The 24,350-nt window shown below is 40.4% G+C and overlaps 1 protein-coding gene across 1 annotated transcript in view; it reads left to right on the top strand.

Moving 5' to 3' along the window:
* Positions 1–23,634: 23,634 nt before the first annotated feature.
* The window catches only part of zbtb16a (zinc finger and BTB domain containing 16a), a 150,449-nt gene continuing 149,733 nt past the window's right edge, over positions 23,635–24,350 (top strand). The window contains exon 1 of the mRNA XM_061085685.1: positions 23,635–23,836. The gene's annotated coding sequence lies outside the window, so the exon portion shown is untranslated. The remainder of the gene's footprint in view (positions 23,837–24,350) is intronic.

The raw sequence follows: 24,350 nt of genomic DNA on the forward strand, positions 1-24,350 counted from the left end.
TGTCCCTGAATTTAAATCAGCTCAGTAGTTTTCCAGTTCTATTATGTTGAACATCTTTAAATTCATCAGGGTTCTTCAGTCATTTATTTATTTATTCAGTCGCTCAACAAACCAGGAGCTGCACATTTCAGTGCTTTTATTTTCTTTCACGCTTCAGCCTTGAGTGAAGGGTTTATACCAGACACTGAACATTCCAAAGCTCCACCTATTGATGAAACAAAATAAAACATTTAATCTCTGAACATTCTTTGTAAGCTGAGAATCTTCTCAGGAGAATTTATTTAATTTATTAAATACGAGTAAATAAGTGACAAAGTAACTGCAGACGCCCAGAATTCAGTAATTTCTCTCGATTATTAACATTTTTATACACGAATCCGAGAAAAGATATGATACATTAGAATTTAACCATTAATTTGCACCAGATCATGTTTAACTGTCACAACCAAGAAATGTTCTTGCAGTTCATTTAATTGACCACAAGAGGGCAGCATGCTCCCAATCTACAGACAGACTGAACATGACTTTTACAGTTGAGGCCCAAAGCTGAAAATCATATGATTCAAGTTTTTCAAACTAAAACGGTTAACTTATCATTAATTTACTAGATTATATTATACTATAAATGACATTGATATTTAATTATTCTTATCCATTATAATTACGTTAAAGAATCTTCAATGTGGACTAGAGCATCATCTTCTCATATCAGAATCACGTTTATTTCTTTAGTTTAATACAACTTATTTGCTTTGGTGCATAAAAAGAAATCATAGAATTGAAATGCAAAAGATAGATCAAAAGCAAGAACTGTTAGTATGAGAAGCTGAAAATACAATAATGGAATCATAAGTGAAATATATGTAATAATGAAACATATACATTTAAATATACAGAAATATCTACAATATGTAATGAAGAGTTACAGCGTTGTGACTTAAACCAGAACTTTTCAAAGACCTGTTGAAAAGTCTGTATCAGAGGGAAGTAATATCTTGTTTGACCAGAGGGGGGCAGACTAACTCAAATTAACAGACACGTCCTGAAGCAGATAATTAAAGTGTCTCTAACGTAGAAAGATAGTTATAAAGAAAAGTTATAGAAGAAAACAGAATCAATCAGTTTCCTCCTCGTGAAAGTGTCACTTGAGATCTTAACTATTTTTTATCTGACTGATTCAATCTGTAATGAAGCCACAAGACACATTGCTGAGGAATTTAGATTGTGAAAAATGTAAAGGATATATCAATAAAACAATAAAACTAAAGGATTAAAATACAACAACAAAAACATCTACAAAATCCTCGTTTTTCATTGGATGTTTTTCTTTCATAAATAATCTTATGATATGTGATTCTGTTTGTAGAAGTGGGGACATGAACTCTGGTTTCTACATCACATTAACATTAATTTAATTCATATGTTTTATTGAAAGCAATAAATCAGCAGCATTTAACATTTACTTTCTATACATTTACACTGTGGTTTTGATATTTTTTATAAAAAAGACACATACATACATGCATGTACGTATAACCAGTGTCCAAATGCACAAGCACTTTTATTTTCCTCCAACTCTTAGACGTCAGGTTCAAAGGTCACGTCAGACCTTCAGTCCCTGGATGAAGCTCAAATTTCCATTTAGATTTAAATGTCCTCCGAGCGTCGTGTCGTCCTCGTCCCTTCGTGGCTGCAGCGGCTCTTCTCCTGGGAGCCGTCCCTCCCTCCCTTCCCCCCCCCATCTTACAACAACGGTCCAGTGTGGCCGTCCGTGGCCTGGCATTGATCACACTCTCACAGAGCTGAAGGCCCAGAGCTCGACCCCACGGCTCGTACCTGTCTCAACACACACTTTAAAACACACACACACACGTAGGCTATGGCTGGTTGTGAAACCTTGTGTTAAGCTGTTTGATACAAACATGTGTGGTGATAACCTACCATGACTTGGTATTTGTCCATTTCTGGAGCTGTTCTCTGCTGATATTCAGATGTGCAGCATGTTTTCTACTAAGCTGCTTGTGTAATGTCACCAAACAGTTTCTGAGAATCACCAGTGGAAAGGCTCTGGATGAAGTCTCAGCAGGAATCCAGAGCAGCTGAGGGTGAAACACGGAAACAGATGTTGGTAGAATAAAAAGAAAACGCCCCCTTTCGCACGTGTAATCTCTACTCTCTAATTCTGAAGTAAACAACACCAATATTTAAAGGTGCAGTGTGTAGAATTTAGTGACATCTAGTGGTGAAGGTGCATGTTGCAGCTGAATACTCCTCACCTCACCCTCCTCTCACAAACATGAGAGAGATCCTGTGGTAGCTTCAGTTGTCTTAAAAACTCAAAAGGTGTTTAATTTGTCCAGTGTGGGCTTCTGTAAAAAACATGGCTGCCTCCGTCGAGAGGATCCGCTCCTGATGGAAATATGAAGTATTTCAATATAAAGGGTTAATTCTAGGGTAAAGAAAACAACAATTCTTACAATTTAGATAAAACACAATAATGACAACATCATAAGGATTATTATATATTTAATATCTGCCAGTGCATCCATTTGTTATTAGCGCCATCTAGAGGTAAAGTCTCTCTCTTGAACCAGGGTTTGGTTTGTCCACTCTGAGCTTCTGTAGAAACATGGCGATGTAACATGGCTCCGTGGAAGAGGATCAGCTCCAGATGTAAATATAAAGTATGTAAATATTAAGGGTTAATTCTAGGGTAGAGAAAACAACAATTCTTACAATTTATATTGAACACAAACATCACTAGGATTATTTTATGTTTAATATCTGCCAGTACATCCTTTTGTTATTAGCGCCATCTAGAGGTAAAGTTTCTCTCTTGAACCAGGGTTCGGTTTGTCCACTCTGAGCTTCTGTAGAAACATGGCGATGCAACATGGCTCCGTTGAAGAGGAGCCGCTCCTGATGTAAATATAAAGTATGTAAATATTAAGGGTTAATTCTAGGGTAGAGAAAACGACAATTCTTACAATTTAGATTGAACATAAACATCACTAGGATTATTTTATGTTTAATATCTGCCAGTAGATCCATTTGTTATTAGCGCCATCTAGAGGTAGAGTCACTTTGCAACAGAATCTATGGTCTATCTCTTGAGCCAGGGTTTGGTTTGTCCACTCTGAGCTTCTGTAGAAACATGGCGATGTAACATGGCTCCGTGGAAGAGGACGGCTCCAGATGTAAATATAAAGAAATCATTCTGAGGTAATGAAATCACAATTTTTAATGTTATCTCCCATTTTTAACTATAGATCCTCTCAAATCCTCCACACCGGACCATTAATGAAATCCCTCATCTGCATATTGCTTTTTATTCGTTAAGTGTTGTTATTAATGTTCGTGCAGCTGGAGTCTGGAGTCAAATGAGATCATATTTTGAGTTACAATGAGCCGAGCACAGATCCACTGTGTTCTGCAGCCTGTGGAGCTTTTTACTGTAAATCTGTGGAAAGTCACATTTACCTTTTGAACCCCTGCTGTGTTTCTTTCACTCGGGTACTTCACCATAAACCCACACATTTTGCTTTTCAACACATTTTTCTTCATGCCTTCAAAAGTGACATCTTCCAGAATGAAAACCTCCTCTTGTGCGAGAACCCAGTTACAGACGTGTGCCGTCCTGTGAGAAAAGAGGAAGTGTCACCATAAAGCAGCAACTACAAGATGTCTGCTGTAAGTTCCTGTGGCTTCCTGTGTGATTTTTATATAGAGGTAATAAATATTGCATGTATTTTTTTAATTAAAATGCTGTGCAGTGTGACATAAACATTAAACGGCTCCCTGTGTGAATCCTCTTCGCCTGGATGGGATCTGGAGACTGATCTCGCTTCTCCTCTCATCTGCCTGTGGAGCTTCACACTGCACAATGAGCACCGGGTAATATTCTCCAGCTCAGTGATAGAGTAATATTCAACGGTTTAAAAGAAATTTAAAAAAAATTAAGCTTGTAAACTGAAGCAGGAGAGATTTGATGAAACCAAAGGCCTGTGGAGCAGATCACAGAACAGTCTGAATGTACCTGAGGCTCGTTGCTTTTCAAATATACAGAAGCAGATGTTCCTCTCTCTCTCTCTCTCTCTCTCCCTCTCTCCTTCTCCATTTGTCTTTCTTCCTCTTCTTCTTTTTTTTGGTGAAATATTGTTGAGTAATATTTGTTTTTCCATGCAGGGCCACGTCTCCTCATCTCCACGCCGCTCCCGTCTGTTCCCGTCTCATTTCTTGTTTTGTTTTGCGTCGGCTTCAGACTCGGCCAGCCGTGCATTCCTCTCCAGAACACTCTGCTTCATCTCTGCTTCCCAACCTTTAAATCACATCAGTGTTACATCACAGCGCACTCAGGCTTCCTGCTGCGGCCGCCATGCCAAGAACTTTCCCCCTCGCGCTCAGTCGTCCCCTTCACCTCCCCTTCCCCCCCCCCGCTCGGTCTGAACGTTCCCTGAGCTGCAAAGAGTCAAAACCGATATTCTGCTTCGTAATATCTGTCGAGAAGAAACTGTTTCTAATGTGCATGAACCAAAATATTTTGGAGATCTCATTCTGTTTGGATCTACGAGTGAGAAGCTACAAACATATTATTTATTATCACCACACAACCATCTAACAGTCGGGACTATAATTCTAAATTATGGCAATTACAGATATTTCACAGTGCATTGTTAATATAGAATGTTTGTTCTAATGTTTTCATACATCTTTATTCATTCAGATTCAATTCAACTTTATTTATATAGCTCCAAATCACAGCATACATTATCTCCAGGAACTAAATATTCAAATGTGATACAACTGGCTACAGTGGCTTATTTTAACTTGTGTGTATAGCAGGTATGTAACCACACCATTATTCAGATATAGTCAAATCTGAATGTACATAAATGTTGATGCACATCTGTCCAGTGACACCTTGTCCAGTGTCCATGAATCTACTTTGAAATCCATGAGAATACAGTTGAGATAATGTCATAATCATAGTCATCCTCCATGCTTGAGCAAAAACAAATAGCTTGTAACTACACAACCAAGGTGTAAACAAGTAAAGGCTGCATGAATTAAAGATCGTCGGTTTTCATCATTTTTTTTATGCACTGAGGAACAATGTTTAATTTATGTTGTAATTGTAATTTTTAAACCCAATGACCCCAAACTGAAGCCTGACACAGGAAAATGTTGCGTTAAAGTCTAAATCCTCCTTCATTTCAAGACATTACTTCATGAGTTAATCCTGTTTGTAATAGTTTTCTAACTGGAAGTAGAAAATAGCATATTCTGTGTAGTATTTCAATTCCATTTTGTAGTTTTCTTTAGTGCCTGATGCCTCAAACATCACATCTGCTGCTTTAGTGTTTTTGTACTGTGTTACTACATATAGACACTGACCCTGAATACCAAACCATGAATCCACTGTACAGATTTATACAGTAAATCAACAGCTTCTCATTGTCGATGCTCCGAGAAGCGAATGCTCAACCTGTGTCAGCTGCAGGTTGATGAGTAACCACAACTCACAGATTAACTACACAAATACAGTAAGTTAGCAAAAACAAATGTCTTGTAACTACACAACCAAGATGTAAACAAGAAAAGGCTGAATGAATTGAAGATCCTCAGTTTTCATCCTTTTTATTATGCACCGAGGAACAAATATTATATTTCTAAACCCAATGACCCCAAACTGAAGCTTGACACAGGTTAAAGTCTAAATCCTCCTTCATTCCATGGCTTCACTTCACTAATAAACCCTGTTTGTAATAGTTTTCTCACTGGAATTAGATATAATAGCATATTCAGTATAGTATTTAAATTCTATTTTGTATTTTTCTTTAGTGCCTGATGCAACAACACATCCACGGCTTTAGTGCTTTTCTACTGTGTTAGAACATGTATGCAATGACCCTTAATACTAAACCATGAATCCACTGTACAGATTCATACAGTAAATCAACAGCTTCTCATTGTCGATGCTCCGAGAAGCGAATGCTCAACCTCTGTCAGCTGCAGGTTGATGAGTAACCACAACTCACAGATTAACTACACAAATACAGTAAGTTAGCAAAAACAAATATCTTGTAACTACACAACCAAGATGTAAACAAGAAAAGGCTGAATGAATTGAAGAGCCTCAGTTTTCATCCTTTTTATTATGCACCGAGGAACAAATATTATATTTCTAAACCCAATGACCCCAAACTGAAGCTTGACACAGGTTAAAGTCTAAATCCTCCTTCATTCCATGGCTTCACTTCACTAATAAACCCTGTTTGTAATAGTTTTCTCACTGGAATTAGATATAATAGCATATTCAGTATAGTATTTCAATTCTATTTTGTATTTTTCTTTAGTGCCTGATGCCTCAAACAACACATCTACTGCTTTAGTGCTTTTATATTGTGTTAGTACATGTATGCAATGACCCTTAATAATAAACCATGAATCCACTGTACAGATTTATACAGTAAATCAACAGCTTCTCATTGTCGATGCTCTGAGAAGCGAATGCTCAACCTGCAGGTTGATGAGTAACCACAACTCACAGATTAACTACACAAATACAGTAAGTTAGTGAGTCAGCTAGTTGGTCAGTTAGTTATAGTTCAGATTCCGACTGTCTGTGATTCTCTTCTTCCCCCCCGGTCTCCTCCTCCTCCTCTCATTGCCCCCGGAACCTTCTTACAGAAATACACCAGGAGTTCCGGCAAATTACAGAACCTTTCGTTTTTTTTTTGATCAGCAAATCTTCAGACGGAGGCTTCTTCAAAGAAATAACTTCCCACTTCACTTCTTAAGCTGAACAAAAACTCCTGTTAAATGAATGGCTTTTGCTCACAGCTTGTGGCCGCAGCTGGCAGTATTGTTGGACCGCTCTTGTCCCCCCCCCCCCGGCCGCGGAACAGACAGACAAGAGGATGAAGGGCGATGGGGGGGGCTGGGTTGACACAACAGGTACACACATGAAACGACCGCAATTATTGTCCTCACTCCTCCTCAACACCAGCGCCACAACTCTCACAAGGTGTTGGCGGATTTATTTAGCTTTTTTCTCTCAGTCGGGTTTCCTCGGTTGACTTTGTGTGTTTCTGCAGCCGCACAATGAAAAAAGCCAAAGGAGGATGCACTTTATTAGGAACATCTGCACACCTGCCTATTCGTGCAGTGTATGAAATCATGCAAGTACATGTCAGAAGGTTGGGGGGGAATTTGGTTGTTGGTGCCAAACAAACAAGCTGGTTTGAGTGTTTCTGGAAACTGCTGATCCGCCGGGATTTTTTTTTTTTACAAACAACAGCCTGGAGAGTTTATTCAGAATGCAACAAACAGAGAATCCTCCAGTCAGCAGCGGTTCTGTGGAGAGAGAAACCTCCTGTTGGAGAGAGAGGTCAGAGGAGAAGGGTCAGCCTGGTCCCAGCTCACAGAGAAGCTAACTCGGGGAACTCTTCACAACTTTGCTGAACAGAAACTCATCTCAGAATGATCAAATCCAACTATGAGCACAGGAAAACTTTTGTGTTCCAGGCAACAACAGGAATCTGAGGCGGATGAATCCTGGTTTAATGAATCCTGAATTCTTAAATCAGAATTGTTTTATTCACAGCATGAATCCATGGACCTGACCTGCCCTGTGTCAGCAGTCCAGGCGGGTAGAGGAGGTGTCAAGGTGTGGGGAACGAGTTCTTGGGCCATCAGCACCAATCAATCATGGTTCTGTTGCTCAGGATGCACACGGCCACAGTTTACCATCTTTTTAATGGCTTCCTCCTGCAGGATAATGCTCCATGTCTCATTTTAAACAGGTCCCATTTCAAATCTGCATCCGATAGGACACCTTCAGGAAGTGGACGCACAGGAGATCTGCAGCATTTAACCTGCGAGTGCCTCACTGGAACCTTGTTTGTGTCTGACATCGGCTGTCAGGGTTTTTCTTGACTCCTCCTGATGGACAAATCAGATTCTGTTCCCTGGTGTTGCCTCGAAAAAGTTCACATGTCAAAGTAGCGGTCGGCAGGAAGGGAAGTCGGTGACCTCCGAGCCAGTTCACAGCCGAACACGGGCCGATACCAGGGAAGATGCTGAGACAATCTACACAAAGTTTTCTATTCCCTCAATGACAAAGTGGAAAAAACTAGGAGAACCTTGAAGTAACGATGTAATTATTGATCACATCCTGGAATCTGACGATGAAAAATGGTGTCAGGTGGAGGACGAAGGGAACAGGGGGTCAAAGTTAAGGTTTCCAGCCTGGAGAGGATTCTTAGATCTGATCTTCAGACCTGCAGGATCATCACCTCTCTCTGTTCCCAAGAGAAACTGAGTGAAGACAAAACTCCTGAAAGGATCCAATGTTTCCATCAATGACTTCCTAGAGTCTGTCCATCGAAAGCAAACTGAATGTCTCCCAGACATGAGAGCGGTCACAGGGCGGGGGGGCAAGAGGGGGTATGTTCCCTATCTGCAGAATAATAACCTCATTGTACAACGACCCCTCAAAGAAACCACACAGTCACAGAGCTGATGCTGTTTCCAGTTTCTGGATTTCACAGTGAAGTGTTTATCAACTTCAGTGACCTTTCTGCAATTAATCCATTTCACTTTACTAACATTATTAAATCGTCCATAGACATGTTTCAACATGTTTTATAATTACAGAGGCAGATTTAAATACATTATATGAATGGTTGACACATTTTAAATACTTGTTAATATTAATCCTCATCTTCACTGTTACTTTTTAAACTCTTAAATCTTAATTCTTGGAAGTAACTCTGTATCTTGGTGTATTACTTGATGAAATATTCAAATATATTTGTATTGTCAATATATGTTTACTCTGTAACCCTTACTTTATATATTGCAATGTCAGAATCAGAATCAGAAATATTTTTATTGCCACGTATATTTGCATATATTGGAAATTGCCATGGTGTGGTTGGTGCACTGTACATAAAAACAAAACAAAAATATATACAGTAAGACAATATATACAGTAAGAAACAATAAGTTATGTTTTCTTGGCTGCTACTTATTCCCCAAAATTATTAAATATACTTAATTTGTCAGATTAACTCATTGCCAGACTGAACACTCAGATCTGATTTTCATGGATTTAATCTCCTAAATATAATAAAAATGTACCTTTTATTTAAAATGTATTTTTGTCTACAAACATCTGCTTTCTTATCTCAATCACTCAATTTATTTTTCAATCAAATTCAATAATAACCTTCACACATAAAACAAGATGTGCAAAAGGTTTTTTTATTTTCTAAGACGCACAACAACTCACTGTCAATACCCAGATAACCTCCTCAGGGGCGCACAGCTGCAGAACAACATTCCAACACAATCACACTCGTTTGTTGAGCCAGACATTTTGAAATATTCAGTGTCAAAGCAACACTAAAATACTCGGAGGTTGCTCGAACCACTTTCTCCAAGAAATTAAGTTTTTCTACACAACAACAACCAAAAATCCCTGAATGTGCTTCTTTGTGTTGATCGTGTCTGAGCAGAACCATGAAGGATCGGATCAGGCTTCACGAAGAGTTTCGCCTGTGAACATTTTCCTGACACTGTTCAGTATCAACGTACGAGCTGCTCGCCAACGACCTTAATGAACAACACATCCTCGTGACATCAAGACACAACACAACAGGCTTCGCTTTCCAACAAAGCTTTTTTTTCCTTTGCTTTTAAAGCGTATAGTTTCTTAGAGGCGGCAGAGTCCTGCTTCATGTCAGACACTGAATCCAGCAGCTGTGCACAGCCTGCGAGCCCGGGCCGGAGTTCTTGGCCGTTCCGTTTCCTCTGCGTGACTTTATGATTACTCACAATCTAGTTAAATAGCAGAATCACAGATGCACATGTTGAAACCTGTTTGTTACTGCTCTGGCTCATGAGAACATGTGGACTGACGTTTTGTTTGAATTTCACTTAGTCACTTGGAGATATGAGCCTTTTGGTTGATTTGTCACTAAACTGACTCACACGCTAGCAGATTTCAATTCTGTGCACTAAAGATACACGTTAATATGAAATATGTTTAATCTGCGGATGTGTGCGTGCGTTCGGAAATGAACGGGAACGAGCACAGACACATCCTCATTTCCCAAATTGGCATCGTTGACCTTTAGCGAATAACGATGGGAGAATTTTGGAATGCGATTTCAAATGGAATCTGGTTTGACGACAACAGGCAGACGAACGTCACTGTGGTCAGACGAGGTTCTGGGTTAGAATGACAACGCCTCATCTCCTCTAGTGAAAGCAAATTAAAAACCCGCTATACTGTAGATCCAGATTCATATTTGGATCTGCACCAAATTGCATATTTCAACATCAGTCCTCTAAATATATGTAAATTTCCTCCTGGGAAAATTGGTGGAAATGTTACAAAACACAAAGTTAAAGAAAGTGGTTGGAGAAAAATCCTGGATCTGTCCCAGAATGTCTTGGCTCTCGTCCCGTCCGTTCTAGGTTTCTTGGAAATCCGCTCAGGACTTTTTGCATAATCCTGCAGACAAACAAACAACCCAACGGACGCACAGGGTGGGTGGGGGGGCTCCTCCTCTCTGTGAGTTACACCACGGCACAGATGAGTGACGGTTTGAAGTTAACCTGGGTTGGATGATAAACAAAGCTCGGTTATCCTGAATGATTCCTGCAAAGATATTGGAAAACAAGGAGGAGGAGGAGGAGGAGGAGGAGGAGGGGAGAAGAGGAATGAAAGAGAGAGAGATGTGCTGCAGGATTAGCTGAGAGGAGCCTCCCTGTGGCGGCCGGCCCTTCTTTCTCCCAGGAACACCGGGAACACTGTAAGGTGATTACTGTTTCATTTGCCATCGCTCCAGTGGTTAAGCACTATGGCCACTAGGGCTTGACTGCCTCCCCTCCACACAATGGGACCCAGAGTTCGACTCTTTTACATCCTTTCCACTTAGCAACAGCTAATGAAATAGGGAACTCGCTTTTTTATTAATAAAAAAGATGAAACATTGAGGATTCGACATGGGAAGGAAAACGGCAGGAAGAGGGAGGCTGGAGGAGCAGGAAGGACGTCAGAGAGGATCTGGAATTCTTCTCCAGGAACAGCTGGGTTCCTGCATTGTGTTGCTGTGTGTGTGTGTGTGTGTTGAGGATGGGGGGATGAAGAAATGTGTGATGAAGGGAGGAGAGGTGGTTCTCTACTGTGAATGAAAGGCAGCTGTGGCCTTGCTGTGGGGAGTGGACACAGGTTCACACACTGAACCTGTGCAGATGTTTAAACTGGACTGATGCTTCACTCAGGAGCCTGATGAAGCTGTTACTGTACTTTTAGAAACAAAAAAAGACTACGATGCATGTGTAGAAATAAAAGAATGACATATTGTGGTTTTACAGGGAGACAGTCTTAAGTTGAGATAAACATATTTAATGTTTTCACGTGTGTTGTGTCTTTCAGGACACACCAACACAACCCGTGCTGAGCGTAAGTAAAACTATGTACGTTAACAAACCTCTAAACCTTTGCAGCTAATCCATTAACATAATTGTCTTAATGCTTTTAATGTATTTGTTTCAATTGGCTCAGAGCCTGTGTAGGTTGTGACAGAAGTTTCCACAAATTAAAGATAATTTAGGTAATTAATTGGAGATGATGATGATTAATAAAAGCATTTAAATCAAACGGCAAAGCAATTAAATCAAACAATGGTTGATTGATATGTTATTTGAAGAGTAAACTTCACATTGATACAAATAGAAGCTGAAAGGAAGCTGTGAATTTCCCCTTCAGCAAATAAGACTGATGAGGAGGAGGCGGAGTTAGATACTGATTATGTAGTTCTTATAAAAACTGGATGAAATGTCATGTTTGATATCTGAGACTGAGACCAGACCTCAATATCCACGATTACTGCTGTGCAGTCTCTGGATCCATGTGACGTCAAAAGAGCATTTTTAATTTCATTTAATTTATAATTTTTGTGCAATATGAGGAGGTGGATATCCATCGTTTATCTTTATTTACTGTCTAATATTTGGCAGCATGAATTTATTTGAAAAATGTAAAAAGTACTGTACTGATTCAAAGCCAATATTAACTGATACATATTCATATAGATCAGACCTACATTTGAAATTGAAACGTTTTCTTTTTATTCCACTCCTCTTTTTCTCCTCCCTTACCTTCTGTTTACCTCTTCACCCCCCATGTCTCCAGCGGTTCCTTCCCTCACTCATCACTGTGATGTGAGATTAATTTAACCACACAGACTTCTCACTAAACTGCTCCATCTCTCTCTCTGGGCTTTTTTCCGGGCTCTTCCAGGATGTCCATGCAATCTCCTCTCAGAGGAGAGAGGCCATTAAGCAGCCTTCAAGAAAGGATGGAGGGAATCAAACCGAGGGCAATTGAACACAGGTAGACAAACAAATTCACACGGTGACACCAAAATAAATTGAGGTGTGTGTCTGTGTGTGTGTGTCTGTGTGTAGGTGAAGGCATTTATTTAAATATGCCCTTTTGCTTCTCTCTCATCGAGTATTTAACACATTTAACGTAAAATGCTTCTGTGGGGCTTTGGTGGAAATACCTAGTTGTTCGGTGTTCAAGTTGTTCGTTGTACCTGTTATAAGACGGCATGAAGAACAATCCTAATATTAAACACTGTCTTGATGCCTGTAGCATTTAGGTTATTTATAAACATGCTAACAAGAAGATGGCAGGAAACAGGATTACAGTTATAGGAACAAACAAGACGTTTGCAGGAATCCTGGGTGCAGAATGATATCATCTATATAAACTTATTGCTGTTAAAGTGCTGAGGGTCATGTGGTCAGGTCAGCGTCTTACAGTGTCAATAATGTTGAGGTTCATCATGGATTCCACTTTGTGCATCGTAGCATCTCGTCACCTGTCTGGTATCCATGGTGACACTCTTTGGCCTGATGGTGGCAGCATGGTTTCACACAATCGGTCCCGCTGGTACGACCACGTCGACCAATCCTGAGCTAGTCTCGGCTGTCAATCGTAATGTTTGCTTCTGTTTTTATATCAGTATGATAAGAATTAACTAAAACAACCAACTGTCTCTGGGGAAAAATTGTATTTTGACGTTTTCTTTGACATTTTAGTTTGGTCCAATCAACTAACATGGAGGAGGCAGCCACCAGGGGGCGATCCAGATAATTTGGAGGGCTGCTATCTTTAAAAACATTGTGGCTATGCCTCACACCCATAATATGTAGATGATTCATTTGGGAGTTTAATTTGTTTGTTTAATAGACATTTATACAGTGATCTCCTTCCACTTCTGGTCTCTGTAAATATCTATTCAGAAAAAAACTCTTCATCTGAGGCGATGTCAGGTCTGTGATGGCGATGATTCACGGAGCCAGTGAGTGTTAGGAGGAAAACAAAAGCTTGGTCACATTTAGAATTGATTGAATTCAGTCTTGAGTTCAATATTAAAAGTGTGAGAAGAATTTTAACGGTTTGTATTAGAACTAAGCAACGTGATGCATCCTCTCACTCTGCAGCTTTCAGCTCTTCTCCTGCTGCATCTCTGACAGAAGATCCAGTCGTCGTGTGTTTGCAACTCCGTGGTTTAGTTGTTGGGGTTTCATCTCTTCTGCTGTATTAAAAAATATCATGACCTCAATAACAATTGACAAAACAACCTGGAATCTGAGGCGTGATCTCCGGAAGATGTCCAGATATTTTGCGACCTGATATTCTCCAGAGTTTGTCTTTCACGTATGAGAAACACAGCAGGAGATTCTCCAGATCAGCCGTGTTCACAACAACAGGAGAATCTCAGTAGCATTAAGGGGAGGAGCCTGAGAAGAGCAGGGTATATAATGAAATATAAATTATGCTGCAGATATCACGTGTTTATGTTTAAAGCACATTGACAACTTTGTCCTCGTCTTCTAGTTGTATGGCTCCTCTCTTTCATCCTGAGACATTGTTATGTTTTGGGGTTTTTTCAGTTTCGTGTTATGTCCTCGAGTGGTGAATTCTCCACACATAACCCTGCTGTATTCTCACATCCAGCTTCATCAGACAGTTTCCAGAGTTTTTACAAAGAAAAAAACCAGACTCAGACATTTGAGTTCTTACATTCGGCTCCTCGGGATGATTTCAGGAGAATATCCGAGGTTCAGTGCTCGTGTGAAAGCAGCTTTAAGGATTAAAGCTTCTGCAAACCATGAAAAGAGTCGTTTCTCTGCTGCCCAACAATTATATCATCAATCAAAAATAGTCATCAAGAGAAAGCGATGCCAACATTTTAATATGTTCTTGTTTAACACTGATTCAACACATAGTTTTGGACTTTTACCCATTTTCTTTGCCAACGTGTTTTTCCCCACAGGCTCCTACAAACGTGCAGGTGGTGGAACGGGATTCCCTGAGGAAAGACTCTCTTCGATGTACAATGAAATCTCTCTTGATGTATTTGGCCGGTGTCTGCCTCATCCACTCTCACTGTACAATGCACAAGGTTTACCTGAGGCGCAGGAGAGAATTGATCTCCTGTCCGGACTGCAGCCGGGGCTCTGTTCCCTCAGATCACCGCTCTCCTCTGTTGTGATTCCTTCAACCAGAGAGATCAGCTCACGTCGCTGAGGAGTGGAAATGGGTTCAGAGATATTAATTATTAATGAGAAAATTACACCGACAAAGTCCATGTGGGGTTTCGAGTTTGTCTGGGTAGTTTTGAGTCAGACTCCTTTCTTTTTTGTCCCCGTGAGGAGACACCAGAATAGATCCCAGGCTTTGTTGTGGAAATGGAATAAAAAATTCATACGTAAGAGATCTTATTAAAACTATTACAGCTGTGATGAGCTCTGATCTCTTCTTTTCCTCTTAGAATTACCTTCATAGGTTAATTTAGTAAATTAAGGAAAAACTGTGCCGAGGAGATTTGTAAACTGTTATAAAAGTCCAGAGAAAAACATGGTGCTTGTAGAGGAAAGAGGATTTTCTGCTTCCTGTCTCCTCAGAGGCTTTTGGTCCGTTTGTTTCTTGTTCTTATTTTGTTGTTTTGTTCTGAACTCAGGGTGAAAACACACGTTTAATACAGGAATCAATCATCAGGTAAATATCTTTCCCTCAAAAATAAAATAACAATTTGTCAGCTTGTTACCTGAGATTGCGTGAATAAAACGGGAATAGTTAAAATACATATTCAGTAGAAGTTATAAATAAGTAAAGTTACAATATTAATGCAAGAAAAATACACAAATTCAAAATAATATATACGCTGTTAACTGAATATATGGAGTGTAACAGTATTACACTTATATAATATTGAAATGTTTATGTCTTGCCCAAAAGATTATGTTTTTACTTGTTGTTTGTCTGCAGCTTTTCACAATAACTGTAGAACTGATTTATACAAAACTTGGTGGAAAGATGCAGGAAGATTTATCATTGTCTTTAACGTTGCAAGATTGGACAAATTTTGACCTTTTCACCACTTTTCCACAGAATAATTTCTAGATTTTGGAAATCATGCACACAAGACTGATATGTGTGAGTGTGCACAATTGTTTGAGGCTTGATGAGTTTAAAAAGACTATTAAGTGCTTTTCCAATTGAAAGGAAAAAGTCACTTGTTCCAGTTTGGTTGTGTTTGGTTTTGATCTGCTCATGTTTCACAGTTTTTTTTAATGCTCCTCCACACGACAGTTCCAACAGTGGCGATAAACACCGGCACTGAACGTCCATCATGTGTTGCTGCGATGTCAAGCGTGAGTATACGGCTGCTTTAACGATGTTTAATGCCAGACTATGTCGTCTAATAGCTTATTCACTCAATCTATTTTGTGGCAGAAACACATTCATCAGACAGACAAACTTTTATTTGGTAGAAAACACACGTTAAATCTACATGTAAATGATTATAATGTAGACAGTCCCTGTAAATCAGGGTTTGACTGTCATTGGGCTGTAAAAGCAGACAGAAGTAGTTGTATTGTTCTAAAAAGCCGGTGATAACTAACTGACAATTTGTGCAGAGAAAAAAGGAATAATCAATTTATTCATTCGTTCTCCCTGAACTTAATGTTCACGTTTTAAAATCATGGGGAAACACTTCAATCCATTATCTAGGAGACACTAAAACTCCTAAAGTGCTTCTTAAGGCTGCGTGAGCCAGTCCAGCTATAATTCAGCTGCAGAGAAACTTTCTAATCCACGAGTGACTGTGAACAAAAACTTCTGTGTAATAGTATCAGACAATAACACATGTAGAAACGTATTTGTGTCTGTAGCTGTGTTCTTTATACCAGGTAATAATCAGCCGGTGTATCCACAAACAAACAGCGTGAGTTGTAAATTTCTTTATTGCTCCTTTGAGGTGAGAAGTGCAAAGCGTTATCTAAAGATGACGATTTAGTCTCTTTTCAACTTTTAAAAAACAGCCCAAATCCTCGGTGTCGTAACGGCCGGTAATTGCCCTGTTAGCAGATGATTGCAGAGTCTTAGGTCAAAGTACTCTTCACCTGAAGCTGACCACACAAACCCCGTTTGTCGGCCTGCCATTCTTTTGGCAGAGGAGTATTGATCCGGGGGATTCTCTTAAGCGCTGTAGTTTGTCCTCTGAGGGTGGAGCTGAAGGCTCGGAATGGAGAAGTAAACAGGCACTTGGTAAATAAAACACCTCGGTCAATATAGCCATTTTACCCATTAACCTGAGGCAGGTTGGGCCATTGGCGGCGGTTGCTTAGTGTGTGTGGAAGAGGAAGAACCTGTAACTTGGTAAATAGAGAGAGTTTGGTCAATCGGGGGTCGCAGAATTCTAAATAAACCAGCTTTTGATCTGCTAATAGTTGGTTTTGTTTGTTGTTTGGAATCTAAATCAGATAAACTACAGTTTTCCTCTTGTTTTCTGTCTTCTAACATAGTTTTTTAATTCAATTCTCACTCAAAACATCTTCTTTTCTTCAAGCTTCAAACATCATGTAAGTTTCATTTGCATTTATGTGTTTATCTTAGAATCCAACTCAGCTCTTTAACTGTGTGAGTGTTGGTTTCACCCAAGAGCACATGGCGAGCAAAAACTACTTCCCGACCAAATCCAGAAAAGGTCAGAGGTGAGGGTCAGGGGTCGGGGAGGCGTGGCCTCAGTGCCGGAGACGCCCCCAGGTTTACACAAGTGTAAAAAGAGTCCATTCAGTCTGGCTGCATGGGCAGAGTTTCACAAAGGTCCACTGTGTGGGGCCTATACTCCCCCAACACACACACACACACACACACACACACTAACACACACACACACACACACCTCCTCGATGCACCATGCCTACAGGACACAGACAATAGGAGGGGTTTCTGGTTTGCCTGTTCGACTAAGTTTTTGTTTGTACTTTCACCGGCGTGGATCAACAAATTCCTTCTCTTTTTCAGTTTTTCTTAATCCTAACCTTCATTCACGTATCGCTGTCCAAAGTGATCAACTCAACACTGTGCAGAAGAATAGAGGAATGAATATCCATGAAAGAAGACATCAACTCGGGGGAAATGGTTTTAAATGATGCATGAAACAAACGGATAAAGAAAAACGTCAGACAATGCAAATAATGCCAAAGCTCATTGTGGAAAAGAGAAATAATCTGAAAAACACACAAAAGGTTTTAAGAGGTGTCAGATTACAGCTGCGTCAGCTTTCACCTCCAGGCCGGTTCGTTTACTACTGAATATCTGGATCTTTAAAAAACAGGTCACATACTGTTTTGTTTGGATTTAACGGTTCATTCATTTCCTGAAACTGCTGCAAATGCCAAAACAAGAAAAACATCAGGGGGACTACTTTCAGAGGCGAATGAATATAGATTCAGTGCTTTACTGTCTAGGAGGTCTAAGGAAGAGAGGAACAACACATGTCGTCAGTAGTTTGATTTTCCTGATTTTAAGACACTATTTACAGTATTTAAGTATATTTTTGACAGGATCACATCCTGTACACTCTCTGGATAAAAAGGGATTAATTAGTACATAAAGTTAGCAGGAGCTCACCTGTTGAGAGCAAAAAGTTCAGCGGCTTCATTACTCCTAATAGTGCATATTCAATTCTGTTTTTAAACTTTCACTTGAAATGTGGAATTCAAACTCGTGTCTCTTTGGAGCTGATCCCCTGCAGCCCTCCTCTGTGACTCATTTCTAACCTCAGCCGCAAACTGAAAAACTTCCCCGGCAGCAGCCCGTCGTTTTTCTAACTCTCTGTATTATTTTAGAGTGCAGCGATGATCTGGTTTTTATAATTTAGCCCTCATCTTCCTTTCCCCCAGTAAAACGGTGGATTATTGCCAGATTAAGGGAGTGCCTTTTTCTTTATCCCTGGGTAAGCCTGCACAGCACGCGGCTCAAAGGTAATGAAGCACTCTGTGATCCGTGCCCGGATGAATCCCAAAATTCCCAGAGCACCACTGTATTTTATAGGAAATGAGATTTGCCGTGAGAGCCCCCGTCGAACCTGTGCTTTCCATTTTGAGCGCAGCCGTAAACTGTGAGAGCACGAACAACCCGACCTGTTGCTGTTTGAAAGAGAAGAATAAACAGGAAGACAGGATTTTTTAATTGCTCTAATCTTTGCCAGTGAATCATACTTTAATAACCTTTTGTTTAAAATGTAGGAAAACAGAACTAAAAATAAATCCAGACACATTTTAAAACTTTCCTTTATGTGAATTGATTATTATTAGTCCACTAATGTATAAAGGTTTGAAAACAATGTCATCTGGTGCTTAGATGACACTTAAAGATTCCAGATGCAGCAGAAGGAAATGTGAAATACATACAAATATATCAGATACATTATTCATGATTATAAAAGATAAGCAATAATTAGACCTTCCAAAATATTTGATACTTTTCGACTGATGCTAATAAATAAAGTAACAGATTTTAAAATACAGACATTTCTAATGATATCAGCATTTTAGATGTTGTTAAATGTTTAATTAACTCCAAATGAGTCAGAACATTCCTTCTCTTGATGGCTCGAAATTGTACTTGGGTGACTTTACGATGACATTTATTAAACTGAAGATGCTCAAGCTACAAACAGTCTCTTAAGAAAATAAATGATGTCAGTGCCAAACCCAACATTCAGGTTTTCCTACTGTGAAGGAACAAGCACTAACTTTAACTCATAAAGACAAATCTTAATATAAAAATGTCTAATTTCATCAAAATGATACAACCCTTCTGATTAAGAATAATGGAATTCACAAGTTGAACGTTTGTGAAATACTGCAATTCAACTGCAGGGAGAAGTTCCATGAGAAGAAGCAGTAATTTCCACAATCGTTACACAGGAATTCTTTAAAGTATCAATGCAAACGATTGAACGATCACTGACGGTCTCATAGTTGGTCCTTCACACGAGAAGAACCTTAAAGAAAAAATAGCTGTTGGCAAGAGGAGGCTCAAGAACTCACAGTAAGAATCACTCCTGAAATCAGAATAAAGAATGTCTCTGTCTGCTGTGACTGAGAGGAGCTTTGTTGTGTCTCTGCAGACTTTCAAGAACCTGAACTGTGGAGCGTCACGTCCGACATGTAGTTTACATCAGTCAGTCTGAGGAAGAGCTGGTTCTTCTTCAACACAATGAAGAACCTTGCAGAGTCGGTTCTATTCCTCAGCTACGAGACACTTGTGGTCATTTATTAATATTAACGTGTAGTGTCTTAACGTTGGCCCACTAGGAACCAAAGTGTAGAAGCTCTGTCCACCGCTGCTGATTGATGGCACACGTTGAGTGATCTGTTGCAGACGCCGGACGACCCCTGCCTCCCTGTGACCTGCCCATCGCTTCCATGTTATCAGCCCCAGTCAGCGGAGTGTTGATGTGAGCCCGAGGCCACAGAGGTGACTTTTCATCATCCTGCGTGATGAGGAACATCTCCTCGGTGTTTGGTCTTGTGCTGCAAACGGCTCCTCTTGCACCATCTGGCCGAGCTACTCCTCTTAAGAACTTAGAAATCTGCAGTCGGGTGTATTTTGCAGAGAAAAGCTCTGATCTCAGCAGCAGAAATGTCTCCACAAAGGGAAAACGTATAAATCAATTTACCCAACATTATGCTTACATTCTCCTCGTCCTTCTTAATGCCGGACAATTTGTACTCCAGGAAAGTAAAAGCACTTAAAGGCAACATAACGCCAGAAATAAAACGGAGTGAAATTAAAGCATCGGGCAAAGAAAAATTGCCTCAAGCCGGCGATCATCATTAAGGCAAAACATGAATCAAGTTCTAAAGTATGCTTTTAGAAGAAAAGACTCAGAGACTGAGATCAGGCCGTGGTGCACCCTCCACTACAGTCATGGTTACTGGTCAACAGAAGAAAGCAAGTGGAGAAAAAACCATCAGATTGAAAGAAATTCACACGACTGAACCCTGAGAATTTGATTTTATTATGAAAAAGTAAAAATATCTGCCACTTGTTCAATAAAACAGCCTTTTTCATTTCACGGTTTCTCTCCAAATTACTAAAACTCTAAACCTTGAAAGATTACACCTCATGCTAGAAAATACTTGAAATACACAATGTTATTATTGGTTCTCTTTTAAATAAAGTACAATTTGAACTCACTGCAGCCTACAAGGCCAAAATATGTTTTCACAGATGTTAGTTTCATGTTATCAGAATGAAATCAGGCTTCTGAAGTTGCATTAAACGTGTGGACACAATGATTTTCTACCTGTTATCACTCTATATGAAGACTGATGCTTTCACGCTCCTTTTCTGAAACATAAGGGCAACTCCGGTGAACTCTGACCTGTAATATCCATTTCACGTTTGTGTACGTGGGACCAGTTCCCTAAGAAACACTACAGGTTAGTCACATTTCATCACTACGTCACAGGGATTTCTTATGTGGATGCTTCGCTTCAGATTCAACACTGACAGGAATGATAATTTAACAACACGTGCTTGAATTAAATACTACGATTCTCTTCTTATCTACTAAACCGTTGGCTTTAGATAATCCTTTACTTCTCACTTCAGGATTTTACAGTTCTTTAAAGTTCAAGTGGCAGATTATACATAATGATTAAAAGCATGAAATGAGAACTTGTTGATTCAAGGAGAAAAGAAACAAAACAGGATGTAGGAGTTTATAGTTTATAAAACACTAAGACAATGAATTGTTTTAAAGAAACTGTAATTTAGTGTGAAATGATTGTGTGGCCTAGAATCTGCAACTGTCAGATTTTTGAATGATTTTGATTATTTTTTAAATATTCCAAACATACCCTATTCTTTAATATTTTAGGCGTTTGAAGTGATTTAACATTTATTTGTTTTTTTAAAGTCATCTTCTTGTTGCAGGTCTGACATTCCCTCTCTGTTCTTTTCTTGTTCTCTGGCTGAGAGGAAGGAGAAGACGTGTTTAGAAACTTCTGCTTCTGTTAATTGTTGAAAAGAAAATTTAAGAAGTAGCGAAGAATAAAGCTTTCGATAATCCTTTACTTGTCATTTCATGAGCTGTGCAGCTCTTTAAAGTTCAGTTGGCAGATTTAAAAAATAATTATAAAAGCAGAGGTGGTAAATTGAAATGAGAACTTGTTGATTCAAGGAGAAAGAAACGTAACAGGGTGTAAAGAAAAAAGTGATTAAACTGTAATTTAGTGCGAAATGATTATAATCTGCAACAATCAGGATTTTGCATGACTGTTTTTTGGGGAATATCCAAAAGCATAAATTAGTTAATTATGTGTTAATTTAAAAAAGGAACCTTTCAAGTATAACTTTTGTCACGGACTAACACTTACACACATATCTGTGCTTCCATTTAAACACGTTGACTAAATTGAAAAATGGGTTTGGATATTGGGGTGACAGTTAAAACCTGCACATCTGCAATAACTTCAGATGAAACTTCATGACGGGTAACAGGAATTCAAGGAAAACGTTTCTGTTGACTGTTTTCTTTTGTAATTTTTCACTAACAATTGAATTTTATTCACCCATTTATTTATTCAGTTTCTCAAGAGACATGGATTTTGGGTATATGGTAAATACTGTATAATTTCATAACCAGGTCATTGTCCTGCTCTGACTTAGAGATGATCTCTTACTTACTTTAAACTGTTGCAACAATTTAGATATTGCAGAATTTATGAAGCATTACAACTTAATACCTATAGATATCTTATTTTTTATAACCACCGCCAAAGAGGTTAAGTATTTATCTGTGTTTATTTTATTAGCAGAAACAACTTTTCTCCTACTTCACAAAACTGTAATAAAAGCAGAGGTAGTAATTTGAAAATGAGTATCAGAAAAAAGTGTTTAAACTGTAATTTAGTGTGAAATGATAATAATCTGCAACCATCAGGATTTTGCATGACTGTTTTTTGGGGAATATTCAAAAACATAAATTGAAAATGGGTTTTGTTGTTGGAGGAGGGGGGGCTTTCTCCTACTTCACTCAACCTCAATAGGACCATCAAATTATGAATCGAGCCCCTGCATGACTGGAGTATTTGGGGAATAACATGTGCATTCAAACAGCTGGATGGATGGATTGAGGGATGGATGGATGGATGAATGATGGATGGATGGATGGATGACGGGGGGGTGGGGCTCACCTTTTCCCCGCCACCGCCGCCTGCTCAGCAACCGCCTGACACTCGACAGCCCCCTAGGTGTCTCACTTCCTCAGTGTTCAGGACCGGAGCCACAGACCCGACGAGGAGCGACGCGCCGGCTGCTCAGAGTCTGGTGCGTTGACGTCAGCGATGATCTGCTGAGAGAAGGAGAAGAAGAAGAAGAAGAAGAAAGGAGTTAGTGCGTGTGTTGAGAGAGAGAGAGAGAGAGATCCACCACCACCACCACCACACAGGGACGCAACTTGCAGGGTGAGTACCCGGGAGCTGGAGCCTCGTTCCCGGGGAGACAAGTGCCCGAGCCGCCGCCGCTGCTGCAGCTGCACTGGTTCCTCTGCATGCGTGGTTCCACTGGTTCCACTGGTTCCACTGGTTCCCTCTGCGCACTTTCATTCACCATATGGATGTGTTGGATGCGTGTCTGCAGCGCGGAGTGTGTAACTGTCTCTGTGTGTGTCTGTGAGTGTGTGTGTGTGTTGTCCTCGTTCAACCTCTCGCTGAAGTTATAGCAGCGGACGCCACTTTGGCTCAGGAGCAAGTTGGACACACTTGCTCGCTGGGAACCGGTCTATAGTGGGAACCAGTCTATAGTGGGATTGGGAACCAGCAGTCTATGGTGGGAACCAGTGTGTCCACCTGGTCCCCAAACCCCAGTGTATGTCCACCTGGTCCCCGGTGCAAGGTGTCCAAGTTTGCATTTTACGCACGCTCGCGTATCGTGGAGATGTTAAGGTTGACGCAACCCCCCCTCCCTCTCTCTCTCCCCCCCCACCTCCTCTCTCTCTCTCCCTCTCTCTCTCCTCTCCCCCCCCCTCGGTGTGCTGGTGTTAGTATGCCGGAGACCTGCAGCCGGAGGAGGAGGTCTGAGCTCGTACACCGGGAGACACATTGTTTCTTTTTGACGGACACTACGCGTTTCTCTTTGTAGACACACACACTATAGACACTAGCAGCCGTGCGCGTCCTCGTTGTGTCTCCAGACGCGCACGGACACGAGTGTGTGGCTCGTTTAGCCGTGATGACATCACGCTGAGGACCGGGAGATACATTGGTTTCCCCCCCCATGCTGCACGCAAGAAAACAAACCGCGAATCCCCGGCAGTGTACAGTCACACGCACGGAGACTGATTGATTGATTAATTAATTGATTGATTGATTGATTGATTGGCTGACGGGGACCTGGAGGTGCGATCGCTCGTCCCCGGGGGTCGCAGCAGCAGATCGTGAGGTGGGCACCGGCAGATTGATTTGTTCTCGACCCTGTGTGTGATCCTCCTCTTCTTCCTCTTCCTCCTCTTCTTCTTCACTTTCTCCTGTTTGTCCCCGTGTCTCCTCCGCGGAGCTCCACGCGTGATTTCTTCCGCAGCCGCGATTCCAACAAAGTCCACCTGTGCGTTCCTCCGATCGAAGCGTGGACACTTTATGTTGTGTGTGTGTGTGTGTGTGTCCGGGTTGTGCCATTGTGTGTGTCTGTGTGTGTGGAATATTGAATTCTGTCTCTTCTTCTTCTTCTTGTTGTGGCTGGTGATCGCAGACAACCCGTGATCGGATTGATTCTCTCTGTGAAGTCTGTCCCTAACGTGGTTATTATTGTCCTCGGTCTGCTTTGTCCTCCGGCTTAATGTACTTAATGTGTGTTTTTTTTTTAAATTTTGCATAATGCATAACCCTGTGTATAATTTGTGTGGAGCGTCTGACCAATATTAACGCTGTCTAGACACGCACGCATGCAGCTCCTTTTT

Source organism: Limanda limanda, chromosome 14, assembly GCF_963576545.1.
Source record: "Limanda limanda chromosome 14, fLimLim1.1, whole genome shotgun sequence".
Classification (NCBI taxonomy): Eukaryota; Metazoa; Chordata; class Actinopteri; order Pleuronectiformes; family Pleuronectidae; genus Limanda; species Limanda limanda.